At 36.1% G+C, this 14,458-nt stretch overlaps 1 long non-coding RNA gene across 1 annotated transcript; it reads right to left on the bottom strand.

The window, feature by feature from the left end:
• Positions 1–968: 968 nt before the first annotated feature.
• Positions 969–4,360, bottom strand: LOC130986930 (uncharacterized). Its single transcript, XR_009089494.1, has 3 exons — positions 4,013–4,360; positions 1,809–1,871; positions 969–1,212 (listed from the first exon to the last, which is right to left on the bottom strand). It is a non-coding gene; the product is annotated as an uncharacterized LOC130986930 (long non-coding RNA).
• Between the last annotated feature and the right edge of the window lie 10,098 nt (positions 4,361–14,458).

Raw genomic sequence — 14,458 nt, 5'->3', positions numbered from 1 at the left:
CCCCATTGAATACTGATTCAACTCAAAACACCTATTGAATTGACTCGCAATCGTACGAGGTCATCCCAGTGTAGTAAGCTAACCCAAGTCGTCTCTCTAGGAAGATTAAGCTGGGCATTCAATCACGTCACACACAGAAAATAGTAAACCTAAACACTCTAATTGATTTTGTTTGTTATTGCTATTATCCTAAAGTGCTTAATTAAATAACTAAAAATAAATCTAATTCTAGAAATGACAAAGCAGAAATAACAAAACACAAGTACGATGCAGAAAATAAATATGAACCCTAGGCAATAATTAAAAGAAAAATAATTAACAACCTACTGAAATAAATTACTGAATAAAAAGCTCTAGATTGAAAATACTGCAAATCAAATCTACTGATCTAGAATGACATAAAGAAAACAACATATTGAAAAGTGCGACATACTTCAATCAGATTCAAATAAAAGGAAAATACGAAATACCAATAAACGTTGAGAGAATGGAATCCACGCGTCACTGCTTACAACTTCAAAGAGAAATGAAATCTAAGACTGAAATGAATTTTAACTAGAATAGAATACTCGAAAAACTCAAAGAAACTGAAACCCTAGAAAAACAATGTTTTAGGTGCCAGAACGTGGACGAAAGTGATAGGTCATAAAGAGTAGTCAAGCTCTTTAAATAGTTTCCTTCCCATAAAACACGTTTCGTCCTTCTCTTAACTTGAGTGCGACAATTGAAGAAAGGAAGGCCCAGCCTGTGCTCGAGCGCGGGGGAAAAGGACTCGATCGCTGGAGATTGACCTCAGACGATGGGGCTAGGAAAGCTTCGGCCGCTGGGATGGCCAGCAGACGTGTCACAGCCCGCTACCCTTAATGACGGTTTAGCCGGGATTATGACTTGGGATGAGAATTTATGAGTGGGAACGGAAATGGACAATTACTTAACATTAAAGTATATGGAAATGTCACTCATAGATAAAATGCTAGGATCATATATGATCATTTGGATACTTATAAAACATACACATAAAGGAGAACTGATTAAGGTGGGTTACCCAATAACACGTGTCACAACTTCATAACATAGAGTTATCCTAATCAAAGTGTTTTGCAGCGGAAAACGTGTGAGATATACATATGAAGATGTATACTCAAGGTTACATTTCTTGAAATGACAAAGGAACACCCGCTCAACACCATTCCATTCCATCAGCTGCTCAACCTGCACATTTAGAAAATACATGCAGGGCTGAGTATAAAAATACTCAGTGGCATAGCCGAAATACAACATGCATACATATATAAATTGAACTGCCATAACAGTACTACACAGGGGTTTTCTTAAATGACCTGCGCTTACTAAAACATTTGTTTCATTTTCATAAAGTCGATCAGCCGATCATTTTCCTTCATATGATCCATATCTGTTCATTTCTGTCATGCGCCGGGAAGGAGGCCTCCTTACCACGGACGCCAAGACCGGTCGCAAGCGACTCGCGGTCTCCATGAGTGTACACGTTAACCCTAGCTAGCGACATTTGTCTAGCATAGGATCCCAATTGGATTTCCTTTAAAGTTGGCGAACCAACACAGATAGGATTCATATAAAAACATAAACATTTTTGGCAGTCAATCATTTCATAAACATTTCATTTCATTTCATAAACATTCCATTTTCATTTCATAAGAGCCATTTATCATTTGAGCATAATATAAAACTGAAATTAGCAGTTAAAATCATCCATGCATATATATTCGTATATGAGGCCTACGTCACGCAGGGGATCTCTATATATGTATAGTAAAAGTAATGCCCACCTCAACGTTCTTAAGCTAGCGTGGAGTCGCTTCTTCTTCGGCTTCACTTCCTGTCGCTCGGACCTTTATTGATGAAGAGTCGGTAAGTTCGTGAAGAAAATTGTCACAAGACAAAGTCTAATTCTACGTGCTTAGGGTATCTTTTAGTGTTTTAGGGTTCTAGCATCCATAAGTCGTTTCGATTAAAACAATCAAAAACCAACATAACATCGACTAACCACATAATATCACGAAACCACATAACAAACGAAATAAAAGAATTCAACATCCTTAAACTTAATATCATTTAGAAATTCACATGTTCACATAAGAGATAATAATCATGCACCATCTTATAACATTCTATACATTTCATTTCCATGTAAATAAATACGAAATTCCATTATTCATTTATAAATGACTTAAATAAGCATTTTAAACTCCATTAAAATGGAATTAGTTTAAAACATTTTAATCCTTTTAAAATCCATACTCATAAAGCCTTAACTCATGCTCTATCTCATATTCTATCTCCTTACTCAACTCTATATAAACTCTCCACTCATCTCAAATCCTTAAGTTCATGGATAGGTTTCAAGAAAATCATGGTTCTAAGTCTCGATTTATCTCTCATGTAAGGCTCGTCTAATCTCATTCAAACACATAGGCAACACAATCACATAAGGCACATAAGAATCACAATCAAACATCATTAAAACATGCTCTGTTTTTATACTGATTCAACTTCAAAATTTAATCTGTTCTGACTCCGATATCTCCTGGACTTGAGACTCATACCAAAAGAAAGATCTTTTAGTCTAGTTTCATATAAAAAAAAGTATAGTCGAAAACTCCAAGTGGTTTGAGAGATATGACGTTTTTACCACGATCTACCATATTCGGCAGTTTTGAGCAATCGAAAACTTGGATTTTTGAAAAATAGTAAACGTTATCAAACTGTTGGTGCATATCTATCTAACACAATAAGGTTAATAACATAAAATTTTGGAAAGCTAGATCACACAGTAAGCTACTAAAATGAATGACTCTTTCACCTGTTCTCTGAAATTCTCGGTAGTAATGTGCAGTTTGGATTTTGCATTTTAAAGAAATATCAAAAGAAGTTGTAATGGCTTGAAATTTTACCGGTGTTCTCAAGACTCTCAAATATACTTACCATAAAATTTTCATGGTGTTTGGGTAACAAAAACTCCTCGAAAACAATAGGTCAGTGTATCACAAAAAATGACTTCGAACTCAATCACACAAGCAAACATGCTCAACTCAACATTCCTTCAAAGAAACTCATCAAAGCTCATTTTAAACACTTATAGCACTCAAAAACATTCAAGTACAACATAATACTCATCATACTCAATCTCGACTCTTTTCTTACATCATAAACTCAAATCTCAAGGAAAACGTTTCAACGAACGCATCAATTCAATTCTCTTTTCATTTTCATGCTCAAAATTACTCAATCATTCATAAATGACCTCATACATCATATAACTCATTATACACACATAGATTTCCTTTAATCATACAAACTAAACTAAGTCCAAAATTTTACTTAGCCAACAAAAGACTTAATCAAACATAAATAGACACTAATTTCATGCTCAATCACATATATCATAAACCAAAATCACTTAAATAACACATAGGCAAAAAGTCCTAATTTTTATTAAACTAAACTCTTTGAAATTTTATAAACACACATGAAACCTTAATCTAATCATAGATCTATCAATTTTACCCATTTAAACTCACATATAAACCACCAATTTCCAATTTAGGGCATAGATACACATATCCCTAATTTTATTAAACTAACTCACCTCAAATTCATCAATTGACATCATATATTCCATATACTCCATCAATCATCATCATAAACATCACATAGACTCATTCTCATCATCAATTCATCTTTTAACACATCAACTCACCAATTCCCAATTTTTAGGTAAACTAAACTCATTCAACTTTCACATCTCAAGGCATATACTTTCACAACACACATCAATCATCAACAAACACCACATAGATCTCATTTTTCACCCCAAATCAAGGAAAGAAAAAGAAAAAATTTTGAAGGGTAAAGACCCATTTTTTCGAAAATTGAGAGAAAAGGAAGGGGTGATTTTTCTTGCTTCAATCTTTCAAAAATACTCACATACAACATCATTCAAGCTAGATCTATGGATTACATGATCACTTACCCAAACTTTACACCACATATCAAACTTTCTCTCTCTAGCTTTGAGGCCAATCTTCAAGGATCTCCTTGGATTCAAGTAGATGGGAGGTGTTTAGGTAAGGTTTTGATGGTGATTTATGTGTTTGGCATACTTTTGTGAAGCTTTGAAGGTCTCGTTAATGGTTGACAATGGAGGAAATGTGAGAGATGAGGGAGAGAGAGTGAGTGTCGAATGGGGGTGGAAGGAGAGAGAGAATTGCTTTGGAAGATATGAATTGATTTGGTAATCTTATGAAAGATTTGCTAATCTTTGAGAATATATGGCATTAAATGCCTTAGTCTCTCTCTCTAATCTCTACACTCTCTCAAGCAATACACTTGGCAATTGTATAATTAAGCACATGCTCAAAAGTATAAAATAATAGTGTGAGAAGGGTGATTAAATAATATCCCTAATAATTATGGAAATATTACTCATTAATAAAATACCATAGCATAATTATTCATGTGACCAAATAAAATAATTATAGCACTAATATTAGTGCACTCACTCAATTATAATATTCCTCATCATAGGAAAAATAATTTAAAAAATATTATGCTTGGAAAAATTTCCATAAACCGTCATCATTCGATTTCTCGGTAAAAATAAACCACACTTGCTTTGGAAACTTAATCAAAATTCCAAGTGCTAAAGTCCTCAAATAAAAATCATAATAACTTGCTCATAAAGACACAAGTAACGAAAATCACATAATCAATCAGTCACGTAATTTCACATAATATCACGTCAAAGCAGTCGGCAAACACAAACAAACTAGACGTCTCTCTGACCGACTCTTTTCATCAAGGTTCTCACTCTTTCTTCCTCGACTCTATGTCAAACTCATTATTCCTATTTTCTTAATAGGACAGTCAATCTCTCTGACATCTCAGTACTCTCAATAGTGTTAAGACACTATCTCACAACATAGGGAAAAGTACGGGGTGTTACATGTACTATCAAATTTAGATAAAATTCATGACTTCATGCATAATTTAAAATTCATGTGGCTCATATAAATACACTTAATTCACCAATTAAAACTTATGCACCGCATTTATAAAAAATTTCTTTAACTAAGCACATTAAAACACATATATAACGATTAAATCACATCAGATAAATCAAACCAGTTTTATTATTAATGGATGCCGAACCCTAATTATTAATAATTAAGCCCTTAATCAGGGATTAAAAGTCTGGGTATGACAAGACGCGGGGGCAAAGGAAGGCCTCGGCTGCTGGATCTTCGGCCTCGGGCGCGGGAGCAAGAGGGGCCTCTGCCGCTGGGATGGCCAACGGGCACGGGTGCAAGGGAGAAAGAGCCTAAACCGCTGGGAAGAGGCCTCGGCCGCGGGAGCTTTGAGGAGCTCGACCCCTGGCTTTGAGGCCTCGACCGCGGGGTGGAGAAGGGTCCTCGGCCACTGGAACAGGGGCCTCAGCCACGAAAGCTTGGAGGAGCTCGACCGCTAGCTTTGAGGCCTCGGCCGCGGCTCTCGTGCATGTGTCATTTTTCTTCTTTATTGCTCCCATTTTCCTAAATATAACAATATCCTCCATTTAAATTCTTCTGCAAAAAGTAAAACACTCTTCATCAAATTCACCAACACCAATAAAATATGAGTTCAAATTATCATCAATAATCCCCAAAAATATGAACAATTAGGCATAAATCAAATACATTGATCGGTTTTATTACAAAACTAATGTGTAGAGTGCTACAAACATGGTTTGAGTCTTCTACAGGGTTATAAGTCTTGGCCCAAGGTTGATGATGTGTCTATCTTACCCCTTAAGTATTTAAGGTCGGTTGAAAGACCAAAGAAACATAGGATTGGAGGGCTTAATGATCAATAAAATATGTCTAAGACAAAATGAGCATGTGTGGCTTTAGAATGAATTGCAAGAATTGTGGTCATTTTGATCACAACTGAAGAACATGTAAACAGCCACCTCGAGTGCCAAATTCAAATTCACATTCACCTCTTTGCATAAACTTGTTTCACAAACGCAACCAGTCTCTCTAACAAATCATGGCTTCTCTTCCTGTCGGGCCACCTCAAATCTACGCACAATCGTCGTCCTCTGTCGCCGCCACCAATAATGTAGACGTCAGAACTATGGTCTCAAATTTCGGGAATTCTCTATTCGATTACTGGCCTGAAATGGCCCCGACCGAAAATATTTGTCCGACGTTTCTATCGACGGGCGATCCTTGTCTGGATTTCTTCTTCCACGTCCTCTCCAACACGCCGCTGGAAACCTTGATCAACCGCCTACGGATCGCGTGGACTCACGACCCATTGAAGGCTATGAAGCTTGTCTGCAATCTCCGAGGAGTCAGATGCATCAGAAAATCTGACAAAGATCTACACCGTCGCGTTGTGGCTGCACGATCGCCACCCCAAAACCCTAGCCGCCTACGTGGCCGCTTTCGCGGATTTCGGCTACTTGAAAGATTTGCTGGAGATCTTTTTTCGGATTCTAGAAAAGCCTAAGGCGAGAGAATCGGTGAAAGAGATGGGGGAGAAGATGAAAGTTTGGAAATGGGCCAAGGCAGAGTGGGTGCGTGTAAAAACGGAGATGAGAAAGTGTGGTACAACACCAAATCCACATTTGTTTATGACGAAGCAAAGTTTAAAGGTCAGTTGATTGAGAGTATGAGAAGTCTGGAAACGGGGTAAACCCGCCAAGAGAAGAGGCTGAAAATGGCGAAGAGGGTTGTGAAGACGTCTAATGACGATCCCAATTTCAAGCTCTTGCACAACCAAGTTTCTGATCTCTTCGCGCAGTGGTTGAGATCGGATATAGAGATGCTGAAATCGAGGGTTCCAAACAAGATCAACCTCGTTGCGAAATGGCGCCCCTCTTTGGATTCGTCGTTCAACAGAATAACCTTGTTGTGTGAAAACAAAGCGAAGAAGGTGTTTCCAAGGGTGGAATATGCAAAGTATGAAGGTGTTGAGGAGGCACATTACGCGTATCGGGTGAGGGATCGTTTAAGGAATGAGGTGCTCGTGCCGCTGCAGAAGCAGAAGCAATCGGAGGTTTACAACGGAGGCAATTATCCTTACAAGAGAGTGGCGTCTGTGGCTATGAAGACCAACTGCCAAAATTTTTACGAGCATGACATGACGTGATTCTTAAGTGGTGTAAGGAGTTTAAGGTTTTGGTCGCAACATCTTGATATGCATTTCATGACGTGATTTTTCCGGTTAATGCTAGCAGGAGTGTTTTCATTGCAATAAGCTTAATGTCTTTTCTCTTGTTTGTTTGGTTTGATTGAACTTTGAGCTTCTGGTCTCTGCTCCTCTGGTGGTTCTCATTATAAGCATGAGAAACCTCGTGGGAAGTCTTTGGTTACCTCCTTTACCTTCATCCCGTGAAGATGGCCTTTCAAAGCAAAGCTTTTGATCTTTTAAAAAAGAATGAGATTTGATTATAAAAGTAATTGCATTAGGAGATTCACTGCTAGCGGAGAATTGGGTCTGATCAGATTGGTTTGTCTTATTTTGATGTTGCTTCTCAATGCCTTAGCTCTGCACTTTCCTCGAGGATGGTGGTTCTTGAGGGCCTGGGTCTGGTTGGAAACTGTTTGGTTGTTGAGCCTCTTGGGTTCCCTCGCTTTTCTGAGGGTGGTGAAGGGGTTTGTTTGGCCTGGTTTGGAAGGGTTGTCTCCCCTTGGTAAGCGGTCCTGGGTGGTGGTTGTTTCTGTTGCCTTTTTGCTTTGTTTGTTTGCCCTATTCTCTCCTGTGTTTCCTTGGTTTTTAGGTTTTGCAGGTTCTTGTGTCCTTGGCCTTCCTGTTGGGTGAGGTCTGCGCAGCCTCAGGCGCCCAGCTCGGTGCGCTCGACTGCCCGGGAAGCGCTCGACAGCCCAGCATAGCCCTACCCCAGAAGCGCTGCTCGTCGCAGCCCTACCCCGAAGCCTTGCCCAGCGCAGCTCTACCCCGGAAGCGCAGCTCAGCGCAGCGCTGCCCTGCACAGCCCTACCCCGGAAGCGCTGCTGCGCAGCCCTGCCCCGGATGCGCTGCCCAGCGTAGCCTTGCCCCGTAGCGCTGCTGCGTAGCCCTGCCCTCAGAAGCGTTGCTGCTGTTCCCGTGTGGAAGTTGTGATGTTCGTCTGTCGTCGGCTTTCGGCTTTTTCTCTTGTTTTGGGGGCCAGGCTGCCAGGGGCTTTGGTTCGGCTGGTGCTTTGGAGGCCATCTTTCCGCCCATCCCTGCGATGTTTTGGTTGATGTTTTCTCGTTTGCATGTTTTGCTCCCTTTTGAGAGGGTTTTGATGTTTTTTTTTTCTTGAGCTCTCTTTTCTGAGCCTCAACTCCTTGTTTGCGCCTATGCTTTCAAGGTTTTTTTAGATCTTCTTTTTTCAATAAAATTTCCATTTCAGCAGCCAAAATTTTTACGAGCATGACGGGTAAAAGTGTAGCGAGTATCTTGATAGAGTGAGGTCTAGCAAGGCCAAGATCGCTGCGGGTGCGTTGCTTCCTCATGAGATGACCGTCTCCCTGGATTATGGAAACTGCCTCTTGAAAAGGAAGAAAGGTACATTGGCGAGCTCTCCAGGATCGCAAGGGGTCGAAGGCAGCCAAGTGGAGAATCCAACCCCTCCATAGAGCTTTAAGCCGATGGCATTCAACTGTAGACTTTGATGATTAGTTTGTTTTTGTAATGCTCGTTCGTTGATAAAAAAGTCTGTCGGGCTCTATGTTTTTTTATGATTCGTTTGTTTTTGTAATGCTCATGAGATTCAAGACATAATTTAGGAGTATGTTCATCTATGCAGTGATGTTTTAAGGCATGATGTAGGCTTTATGTTTTTTTGTTGGCTTATTTGCCATGGTTTAAACTCAAGGAACGAAACCTATTTTTCACCAATTCTTCCAATTATGTACTGTACTAATGCATTGACATATACAATGATGATAAGAAACAATATCTACAAAACATTAAGTACTCTATTACCAAATCATTAAAACAACGAGTCTCATACACATTAAACACAATTGAAACGCAATTAGGATGATACATAGTTTTACTTAGGAAGACGAAGTCTCGGAGACGAGACGAACTCTACATGACATACGAATATCCAAACGAAGAATACCACATTAGTAACAATGAGAACAAAAAACAATGCTTGAAGTCTACCCTTTGTTGCCTTCAAAGATTTCTTCAACGACCTATTTTCAACACGATATATTTGCATCTTCATCTCTAGCTCGTCCTTCAATTCTTGAAGCTTTGCAAGCTTTTGCTCTTTTTCTACCATTACATTACTTTTTCGTATGCAATGAAGAAAAGCCGATCTCGTTCTTCCATCAAATGGATCATCGTACCATTGAAAAGATTTACAATCAAACGGCTAATTACCAAAAAACTGAATTTTAGGAACAATTTAAGACGAACACAATTAAACCTAAATTACAGGCCAAACGGAACTCACCAAGCTTGCAAGAGGACACGTCCAAAATCTTCTATCAGGATTAGCTGCACTAAACGGCCTAATAAGATTACATTCTCAATGAATTTAATATTTTTTGTGACACGAATTAACGGACTCTTCACTGTAAGAATTCTACATTCTTTCACGGCAACGAGATGAACTCCAGTGAGCACCCTTCTTCTTCTTCTTCAATTTGTACAAGAACACTTCTGTGATTTTCAATTTCTCAATCTAGGGCTTTTTCTCACATATGAATGCTAAAACGATGAAGACAGATAGATGAGGACGACACCGTCCTGAATTACGTGTCTTTTTTTTTGGTTTTTTTTATTTAATCCACGTAATCGAACTCCAAAGTTCCACGTCAATTTTCAAACGCCTGAAAATTTTTACGGGACATAATTAAAAAAATATTGATAGGTTGAATATCAATTTGATAATATCGGAATGTTGGGACATAATTGATAATTCAGCCAAACGATGGGACATAAAGTAATATTTACCCTTTTATAAATATATTATAAAAGTAGAAAAATATAATTTTATCTCCACCAGTTGAGCTATTTTTACATTGTGATTGACATGTAAGTTTTAGAATATAATCGATGTTTTGATGAAGTGAACGCACAACTAATTTATGTATGTCATGATTAGATCCTAGAGATTCATTTTTTGAATTTGATATCTAAAGCTACTTCATCTTACAAAGTTTTATTTGTCTTAATATTTTGAAGTTGCTTTGTATGAACTTGAAAGTCAATTTAAAAGGCACTTTTTATAATTTAATAACATTATAATTGTGTTAATAATTATTATTTATTATTTCAGTTTTTATTTAATTATTAATTTTATTTAAAAAAATGACCCCCTGAAAGAAAAAAATTCGCTCTGTCACTACTTGTAATAAAGTTAGACTAAAACACGCTAAACACCTCTTACTTTTAGTACTTCTCGCCATGTAAGAATTGTCTGATTCTTTCTTTCCGCCACTTCATTTTATTGTGGTGAATATAGAGCTAGCATTCGATTGATGGGCGTCAAAAGAGAAAATTATACTCCTTCCGTTCCAATTCAATAGGTCATATTTCCTTATTTGAACGTTTCATTTCAATAAGTCACTTCCTAAAATGTAAAGTCAATAGATTACAAATATTCCCCACATAATTATCTCTTCTTTATTATCCTCTTACTTTTTGAAAAATAATATCCTCAAAAAAGTTAGTTTTTTCTCTTTCATTCTATTATAAATTATTCGTTTATCAATATTTGTACTTAAGTTTTGTGGCCTATTGAATTTGGACATTGGGAGTATTATACTCAGATAAAAATAAAATTGAAAAAGTTGTGAGTATAATAAACTAGAATATAATTATTTCTATCTAACACAAGCAGTGAGTACCTTGGCGAAAAGGTCGAACTGATTTTTGTTAATAAAAAAAAAACTTTATATCATTTTAATAAATGACGGATTTAAGTTTGACATATATTAATTGGTCATCTACTTTCTAAAGGGTGATTCTATTCACAGCCCACATTTTACTCACCATAGCCCTCCATATAAAATAATAATTATAAAATTACTATCTTACCCTATTATTCATCGGCCCCTACACTACCGTGGAAGCTTATCCACTGGTGTGCAAGCCGTATAACATCCCCTACTTAGTCAATCTGCCTTGGTCGGGTCAGCGGATTCGGGGAGAGCTCTACTTCGTGTCGTCGGTCCATGGCCTCGCCGCCTCGATGAGCTTGAGGGCGTGGAGCGGGGCCATTATTTGAGACTGCCAGTGGCTGTGACGGCGGAAGGCAGCGGGCAAGATGTGGAGGCATATTTTGCGCACAGGTATTTGGAGAGAAGTTGTGGAAGAGGTGCGGGGGAGGTGGGATTGAGTTAGAGGGTGTTTGGCTAAGCTTATTTTAAAGAGCTTATAAGCTCTTGGAGCTTATAAGATGTTTCAAGAGCTTATAAGATGTAATTTTTAAGAGCTTATAAGTTGTCAAAGTGTTTGGATAATTGAGCTTATAAACTAGAGAGAGAATTTTTTGTTAGAGAGATAAATATTTTTTTAGGGAGAGAAAATCGAAAAAAAATGAACTTGAATGATATATAATGAAAATAATAAATTATAATTAAAAAATATTTGTAAAATGATTGTTGCATATGAGATTATAAAAAAATAAGTCGGGGTAGAAGAACTTATTTTTTGGGGAGCTTATAAGCTCTTGGAGCTTATTTTTGGAGCTTATAAGCTGTTTGAGAACTTATTTTGCCAAACACTTTGAAGGAGCTTATAAGCTCCTAAACAGCTTATAAGCTGTTTTGAGGAGCTTATAAGCTCAGCCAAACACCCTCTTAGTATAATGTGGAATTGGGGAAAAAGTATGTGAGGAGGGAAGATAGACGTATTGATCGTGGCTTCATTGATGATATCCACAAATTCATTTTGGAGGGCAATTCCTCTCTTTCTTCATGACTTAGGTTCTTTTACAACTGTTTTCAAATTGAAAGAAAACATCTTCCTTCACATTTCTTTTGTTTACCAATACCAATAGTTGTGACTGTGAATATGGCATTTGTGTAAGATTCTTGTGATGAAAGTGTTGTTTTCTCTTTGTTTCTTGTTGTTTGTGATTTGAGGTAAATTAATATATGGCATTTTGCTCCTGCTTGAAAAAAAAAAATCTCATCAGAATCATAGTGTTCATTGATATCTGGTTTTGAAGTTGTAACTTTAGCTTGGTTGTTATGGGAATCAAAGTGCATTTGCGTGTGAATCCTTTCATTTAATGGTTGGGGGCTATACAAAAGAAAGAATTTAATTTAATTTAATATGAATATAATAGGGTAAAATAGTAATTTTATAATTATTTTTATTATTATTTTATATTGGGGGCTATAGTGAGTAAAATGGTGGCTATGAATAGAATTACCCCTTTCTAAAATGTTGGTAATCAAAAGGAAAACGAAAAACACTTTAGAGTTCAACTATCATTATTACATTGAATATTTGGGCTTTATTTTTTCACAAAATTATTGGGCCGTCGGCTTGGTTTGGTGGCTAGGCTCCAAAATTTATAGCCCAATGAATTTTAGGAAACACTTAAAAAACCAACACAAAATTAAGTATGAGTGAGAGTGAGGATTCGTGTGTGTGTGCAGTCTGCACAGTGCAGATAATAGAAAGGTAGTGGCGGCGCTTCATAGATATATACGACGGCAGGAAGCAGTGAAGGAGTAGATCAAGGTCGTCATGAATTCATATAATTAAAAAAATGTGGAGGAAGCAACATTCCAAGTTTATTTTAGATTGTTTTTTGTTGCTTAATTAAATTACATGTAAATTTATATTCAAGGAGGCATTCGATTAGGTATATGAGATAGATAAGATTGATAATATTGAATGATGATTAAATAATCAAACTCATCTTTATGATGACAGATAAACATTCAATTACACAATTAGGGTGTGAGCCGAGTTATCTATGTGAGTCCAATCAAATACAAATCAAACACTTAATTAAATTAAAATATTTTATCAATCATATTTTATCACTCAAACCAAACACCTCAATTGTATAGAAATCGTGAGAATAGCATGTAGTTGTTGGGGTTTTAGCCCAAGCTCTTTTGTAAAATGCTATGTACAACTGCAACTATTGAATACAAATGCCCGTTCAAAATGCGAAGCCCCAAGGAAGAAGCCATGTTACTTGTTTCACAATGTATGACATCTATCGTTTCATTATCATCAACAATTTATATTAAGGTAAGGGACATTTATTTTGAAGCATTAGGCTTGATAGGTAAAAATTTGATAGATAAAAATATTAAAGTTAATGTTTTATTTACTTTGATGAATAGAAACTTTAAAATATTCTAAAGTCCTTGATTATTTATATCATTTAAGTTAGCTAGTTTTGCTTGATATTATCACATTAAAAAGGTGATATTAGTTTTTTCAAAAAAAGAAAAGAAAAGAAAAGGTGATATTAGAAAAATTCTATTTTTAAGGATAAAAATATTCGAGCAAAATAAACGACTCCTAATGATTCAAAAATACCCGGTCCGTACAATTACACCCAAAATTATAACCTCTGTTAATACATATTTATATTTTGTGGTATCGTTCTCTCACTATTTGAAATTATCATCAGCTTGAAATTCACTAGAAAATTCAAACATGCACGCACACATTTACATTTCTACCGCTTTCTAGGCCACCTTCAATAAGAATATCCGAAAATATGAGTATATAAAATATGGGTGCTGATATTTGGACACCTAGTGTCCTGGACACCTGCCAAAAACTGGGTTTTTTTCATTTAGCCCAAACGGGGCGGCTTTGAGTGATGTTTGTATTATACTAATTTATCCCTCATATTATTGCGTTGTATTTTTCGGATAGTTTTTGTTTCCTGATTTTTCTTTTTCTTTTTTTTGTTTCCTTTTTTTGGTTTTTTGTGTTTCCTTATTTTACGGTTATTTAGTTTTGAAAATTATGTAAATCATATATATTTGAGGTTTATATGATTATTTATTCCGAAAATTGTTTGATTTATTTGTTTCAAAATTTTATTAATGATTTGTTACCAATAATTCATGATTTTTTGTTAAAATAATCCTAGATTTGTTTGTATCTATTGTTTTTTTTGAAATTAATATTTTTTTTAAGATAATTTATTTATTTATTTTCAGAAAATTCTGTTACTACATTTTTTATATTTGAAAATTATGTTAGTTTTTATTCGAGTTTTTTTTTATATATATATTTGGAAATTATGTTATCTTTATTTGTTTCCAATAATTTGGTGATTCTTCTAAAAATAATCATAGATTTGTTTCCACTAATTTAGATATTCTCATTCTCCACAAAATAATCCTATATTTGAATCCACTATTTTAGAGATTCTCATAAAATAATCCAAGATTTTTTTTCCACACATATTATATTTTTCTAAAATTTCTATTATTTATATTTTTGG

This window comes from Salvia miltiorrhiza, chromosome 5 (assembly GCF_028751815.1).
Source record: "Salvia miltiorrhiza cultivar Shanhuang (shh) chromosome 5, IMPLAD_Smil_shh, whole genome shotgun sequence".
Classification (NCBI taxonomy): domain Eukaryota; kingdom Viridiplantae; phylum Streptophyta; class Magnoliopsida; order Lamiales; family Lamiaceae; genus Salvia; species Salvia miltiorrhiza.
Note: the sequence above shows the minus strand (reverse complement) of the source record. Positions and strands in the feature narration are given on the sequence as shown.